This window comes from Patella vulgata, chromosome 8 (assembly GCF_932274485.2).
Source record: "Patella vulgata chromosome 8, xgPatVulg1.2, whole genome shotgun sequence".
Taxonomy (NCBI): domain Eukaryota; kingdom Metazoa; phylum Mollusca; class Gastropoda; family Patellidae; genus Patella; species Patella vulgata.
Genome location: NC_065886.2, coordinates 14941661 through 14947660, shown reverse-complemented (window position 1 = coordinate 14947660; position 6000 = coordinate 14941661). Strand labels below are relative to the sequence as shown.

The following is a 6000-nucleotide window of genomic DNA, read 5'->3' as shown; positions in this document are numbered from 1 at the left end:
AAGAAACATTAACAACTTAAGCAGAGTTCAGTAATAGTTTAACATAAAACAGCAGGTAAGCATAGTTTGATTATTTATCATACTTTTGTTACAAGTCAGAATTGAACATTTAAAATTAATTTTAATTAAACATACATTATGCAAGAGCTAAATCTGCCTATGGCAGGTCTTTCTTTAGGTCTGAAATGTTATCTAAATTATTAATTAGACATTAAACAACTGATCCAGGCCTTAATTAACTCTCGATGGCATCGCATATCTCCGATTAAATAGATTAGAACGGTTCAGCCATATTTTGATTTAATCTAAAAATGGAGGAGCGAGACTTTGCTTCGAACATCCAGTACGGTGTTTGAAATTATTGCACACGTCTTGTCAAACCTTCAAAGGCTAATATCTTCGTTCGCAATAGAATAATTTGAATGCAATTTTCAAATTATTCATTTTACATTATCTACTTTCGAACTATCATAGCAAGAATGGTTAACTCTTTATCTAAATCTTACATAATGTATCGTAAAGTAGCTGATCATGCATTTTATTTTTCAATTACACATATCTTTGTAAATACTGAACGGAATTGAACCATTTTCGGACTGATGTTCTTTTTGGAGATTCAACTTCCACAATGTAGTAGTTTGCAGGAAATTCAAAGATACTTTAATCGAAATGCGTTGGATCGTTATTGTTAATTTGGTAGAATGTTTGGATTACTCTTTCCACAGTGACTTTCATTTTGTATACAGATAACTGTAGTGTTCTGATAAATTATGCGATTCTAATCCGTTGCATACACACAAAAACTAAATGAACATTGTTGCACGAATATGGAGACGAAATAAATATTTCTCAAAGTTTTTTTAAAAGTATACTTAGTGTCTTCGACTAAATTCGTCAAAATTAGAATTAAAATGTCGTCAACTAGTTTCGTGTATGACCTCAAGCGCAGGTTTCGTGTGATAAGTTTGAACGAAAACCGATTGTCATATTACAAATCAGCATGTCATTTGAAACCATTTCGGTCCGTATAATGCTCAAGACCTTCTGTTCTGCTACCGAAATCCCACCTGTCGCTTCTGCATAGATTATACTAGGATTGCCTTGCACAACACATCAAAATATATATTTTTCACGTATAATTTACCCGTATTAAAACCAATAAGCCAACACTATTAAATCCTATAGATTACTATAGTTTAGCAGTATTAATATACCATGGTTACTATAGTTTACCAGTATTAAATCCTATAGACCATGTTCACTATAGTAACACAATAGGCCATGTTGTTTTAGAGGTTAATATTTCATATTATTTTATTATAGTTTACCAGTATTTAACCCAATAGACCATGTTGTTTTAGAGGTTAATATTTGATATTATTTTACTATAGTTTACCAGTATTAAATCCACACAATCCATCAACATGCAGATGTCAGTATGTCTATTATTTGTATCCATGGTTATGATAATACCTACAGAGGGTAACCTTACTGCCCAACAACTGGCTGCACTTGTCAAAATATTATCAATGGGTGAGTAATAAACATTAATAATTCAAACCCAAACACGTTAGCGGGTGGAAGTTTTTATTTCTTAGTATAATATGTTGCTCTCCGTGCGATTTAAGCATATTTTTCGAGCAGATCAAACCGATTTTAATCTTAAAGATGGGTTCCCAGAAAAGTATTTATCGGGTGGTTATTTTCAATAAAAGTATGACAATTTTGGTATATATGGAAAGTAGACATATCCAATCTTACTAGAAAAATACTGGATTCCCCGAAAAACACTCATGGAGCGTATACAGGACAAAAATGTAAGGGTTCCCCTAATCAACAGCGCGACGATTAAGAATTTCTGCTGCACGCGTGATGTCAAAGGTCACACGCGAACATTGAGCGCTTGATGTACGAGGTGATAAACGCTATGAAGAGTTAGACGTACAACACTTTCTGAGATAAAAATGACGGAAAAAGACGCGGGTAGTGGATAATCCGAGAATTTAATTAGGATTCGATATTTGTAATAAATAGTAAGCGATTAAAGACAACATCGTCTTATGTATGCAATAAATTCTCCTCTGACTTTCAAGAATTGATCGAATTTTAATAGCAGGGCATTCCTTCGCAATTACAATGTTTGAGAAGGATTTGAAGCATAATTATGACAAATTAATTAGTTTGAATATATATGTTTTTAGTCCATATATACCATTAAATCACCCAGTTTGTACCCAGGAACCCATCTTTAATACCTTTCATTAATTGTTCCAAATCTTGAAGACACTTCAACAGATTGGGGATTTCCAGAGCAATGTCCTATATTAGTGCAGAATTGTTTTAATAATATTTCAGATAAAGAACATAAACGCACTTGGGTGAACCAGGAGTTATTCCAGTGTCACTGGTTAGATCAGTACTTTGTATTTGTAGTTATATATATAAACTCTCGTGTTGTCCCTAAGAACTGCTAAATTTTCGTAAAGCTTATATTGCACTAATTCTGTATCCTCTCGATCAGCCACGCGTGGATATTCATATTATATTACTTTATTTTTATCGTTTTACAGATTCAGCTGCGCCGAGTAATACAGAAGCAGGCACTGGTGCAGCCGTGGCCGCGGTTACGGGTGGAAATATGGCTCCGACTACAGAAACAGCGGCGTCAATTTTAGGTAATTTATACACAACAGGTAAAGATGCTGCTGCTAAGCTGAGAACACAACTGATCAGCCTACAATCTCAAGCAGAAGCTGCAAGGAAGCAAGCTGAAGTTTTAGAAGAGCAGCAAGGTGACGACTCTGAAGAAGTGGAACAACCCGCGACTCAACCTGAAGCACTGGCAACAAAAGCGGTAAGTTTTAATATTTTATCAATAATAAAAATAAATAACTACAATATCTCAGTTTGAGTTCGTGATATATTTTCTTTGAATTAAATGACTTAGTCTTACTTATGTATTCAAGTTCGGCAAGCAATACTTATCCAACTAATTCGAGCGCTTTATTTTACACATTTACTGTTGATGTTTTTTGTCGCCATCTTCCCGTCAACGAATCGTTGATAATACTCGGCAGGTCAAGGTTCTTTGTGGATGTTTTGTCCCAAGTTCATTATGAAATATGAAAAGGGTTTTCCTTTTCTTTTAAATCAGTAGGGTTATGTCGCAAAGTTATCCCCCAGTTTATGCTAAATTCTACATATATTTTTTCTTTATAACTAGACGGATTGTTCTGGATTTTGAACATTTTCGGATCGTAAATTTCAAAGTAATTTTTCGTTTGACATTCTGACTTTTAAAGCTTGTGAACACGATATAGAACAAAAACTTGGTGGTTTTGTTCATAATTTTGGACCCAAAACGGAACAATAGGATATTTTTCGACGGCAAACCACGGATTTATGAAACAGTTATGTTCAAATTTATCTAATCTACAGAATGCGATACAGTCCGGTGTACTCAATAGATCAGCGAGATTGTTCAATGACCCTTTCTAGCCGAGACGATAAATAAAATGTTGGTATAATTTTAATTAGACTAGGTCATTTTGGGACTAACATATGGTTTTGAATTTTATTTCAATAGTTCGCTTGCGCGTAGGGGTCTTTAGCAGTGGGAGGACCCCGCAAGTAACACCCACGATGTTGGACAGGCGACCCTACTCCTTGTCACGTACAACCGGGGATTCGAAACCACGCCAGTTGACTCAATGAAGGCCTTACATGTATGATCCAACCCCCCAATTTTAATTAGACTGGCTAGTTATGTCTATGTAAACTTTAAACACTATCATTGTATTATTATAACTCAAATCTAACATATCTTTTCAGACTCAACTTTCGTCTGCTGCTCGAATTCTGAGCATAATTGTGTCTGATATTGATGACTTTACAGACAAACTGATGGAATCACGAGGAACGTTCATCGCAGCACTTCCCGCTCCATCCAGCAGTGCCGTCCAACCGGGAACCTTGCTCGAACGTCTCTTGGCATTATACTCAACTAGTCAAGTTTAGTGAAATTTCTCCGTATGTGTGATGTGGCCAATGTCATAAGAATTTCCCACAGTACATCACTTATTGAATATGTCATAATACACGATTATTTGATTAGATATTTACAAGTTATTTTGATATAAAAAATCTTTTGGAAATATTGTTATTTTCAAAATAAAGAAAGAATATTCTACATTATTGTTAATTGTCATTGCTATGGAAACGACCAGTTGCTATAGAAATGGGTGGTTGGTCAAGCTACAGAGCCTCAATCCTTAGCATGGGCAGATCCAGGAATTTTTGCAGAAGGGGGTTTGCCAGGTTCCTGTTAAGGAAATTTGACAGTTGACAATGCCATAATCTTTTCCAAATTACGTAGGCATACATGTCATATACACTGAGCTTTTTAAAGAGAGAAATTCAACACCACCTTTTACCTCAATATTTATAATGAATTAATAGGAAATGAAATGAAATGAAATGGAGTTTAACGTCCTACTTTTCTGCTCCTAACCTGGGCTAATGAAGACGGGCATACGCCATACAGTGTGCTATGAGGGAAATTTTGCCCGGACAGCGGCACTACGGCCTACTCTTATATCGAATTCCAACTGCCAAGGGATCTTTTACGTGCACGCCAATGTGTACACGGGACCTCGGTTTTTCGTCCCATCCGAACGACTAGACAGCTTTCCTTGTCAGCCCCTCCGTCCTGCTGAATTAATAGGATTACATTGTGATTCAATTTCACTGAAGCAAAACATTAATTATGATGTATGTCTATAGCATTATCCCGCGCTGTGAATACCCATCCCATCCCACCATCTGATGATAAACGATAAAGCATGTGGCCGTTCATTACATTTTTTTTTTTTACATAGTTGACCAGGGGGAAGGGGGAGAGGAATGGAAGGGGGGATCCTGGATAGCGAGCCAACACTTTTCTCACCCTAGCTAGTTGACCAGGGGGAAGGGGGAGGGGAATGGAAGGGGGGATCCTAGATAGCGAGCCAACACCTTTCTCACCCTAGCCACTGCGGCTCATTTGTGTTGATGGTATAAAAGCAGTAAAATATACAACAAATATTTAATATCTCATTAATACTATATACAATATATCATGTAGATATTTATTATCTACACAGGCCTTAACAGTTCTTGTTACACTTTACCAGATGGGATTTCAAAATTTTTCTTGTTGGACATTTTACCGAAAATAAAGGGGCATAACTCTTATCATTATTTAAGCAGAAGAATTCATACCACAATTAAGAATCACATGTCAACAAAATATACCGGCGAAATCCCATCTCTGCACTATACATACACGTATATATAATCTACACAGGTCTTTAAACAGTTCTTGTCAAACTACATAGTGTATTCAAACAGGCCTTAACAGTTCGTAGCACACTATACAGATTTGAGACGATCAATAATAGGCCACAGTTTCTTCACTTTACGTGTCCATTTAAAATCCACATGATTTATTTTTGAATTAAAGTTTATACAAGGATTAATCCCCTTTGTTATCATCTGTAGCCGATTCTTCCTCGTCCTTGTCACGTTTTTTCCGACTACTTTTCTTATGTTTAGATGATGAATGATGATCGTCAGAATCCTTCTCTTCTTTAAATCTCCTGAAATTAAATATACAAATCCATATGACAAACAACAAATATAGGTTGCCAGGTAACAAACCATACATTAACAACAGTTAAGTCGTCTGAGCAGGCCACAAAGGTTTTCACTTTTTTTGCTGTTGTTAACTGGATCTTTTACTAGAAAGTAAAAATAGATCAAAGACAGCAATTGCCAGAAAAAATTAAAATTTGATAGCTTCTTTCTGGCATTTAGTAACTGGAAAGAGCAATAAATTATAATATATACTTATGGAAAAACAATTACTTATTTAATTGGCTACCTCTTAACCTTAAAAGAATACTCCTCAAAACGTCACCCACATACATAAGTGGCTGTTTTTCAATAAGCATGTGTTATAGT

General features: G+C 35.6%; 1 long non-coding RNA gene across 1 annotated transcript; it reads left to right on the top strand.

Annotated features, from left to right (window-relative positions):
• Positions 1 to 4169, top strand: LOC126830709 (uncharacterized). The gene is made up of 4 exons (XR_007683934.2): positions 1 to 55; positions 1392 to 1533; positions 2571 to 2854; positions 3832 to 4169. It is a non-coding gene; the product is annotated as an uncharacterized LOC126830709 (long non-coding RNA).
• Positions 4170 to 6000: the final 1831 nt, after the last annotated feature.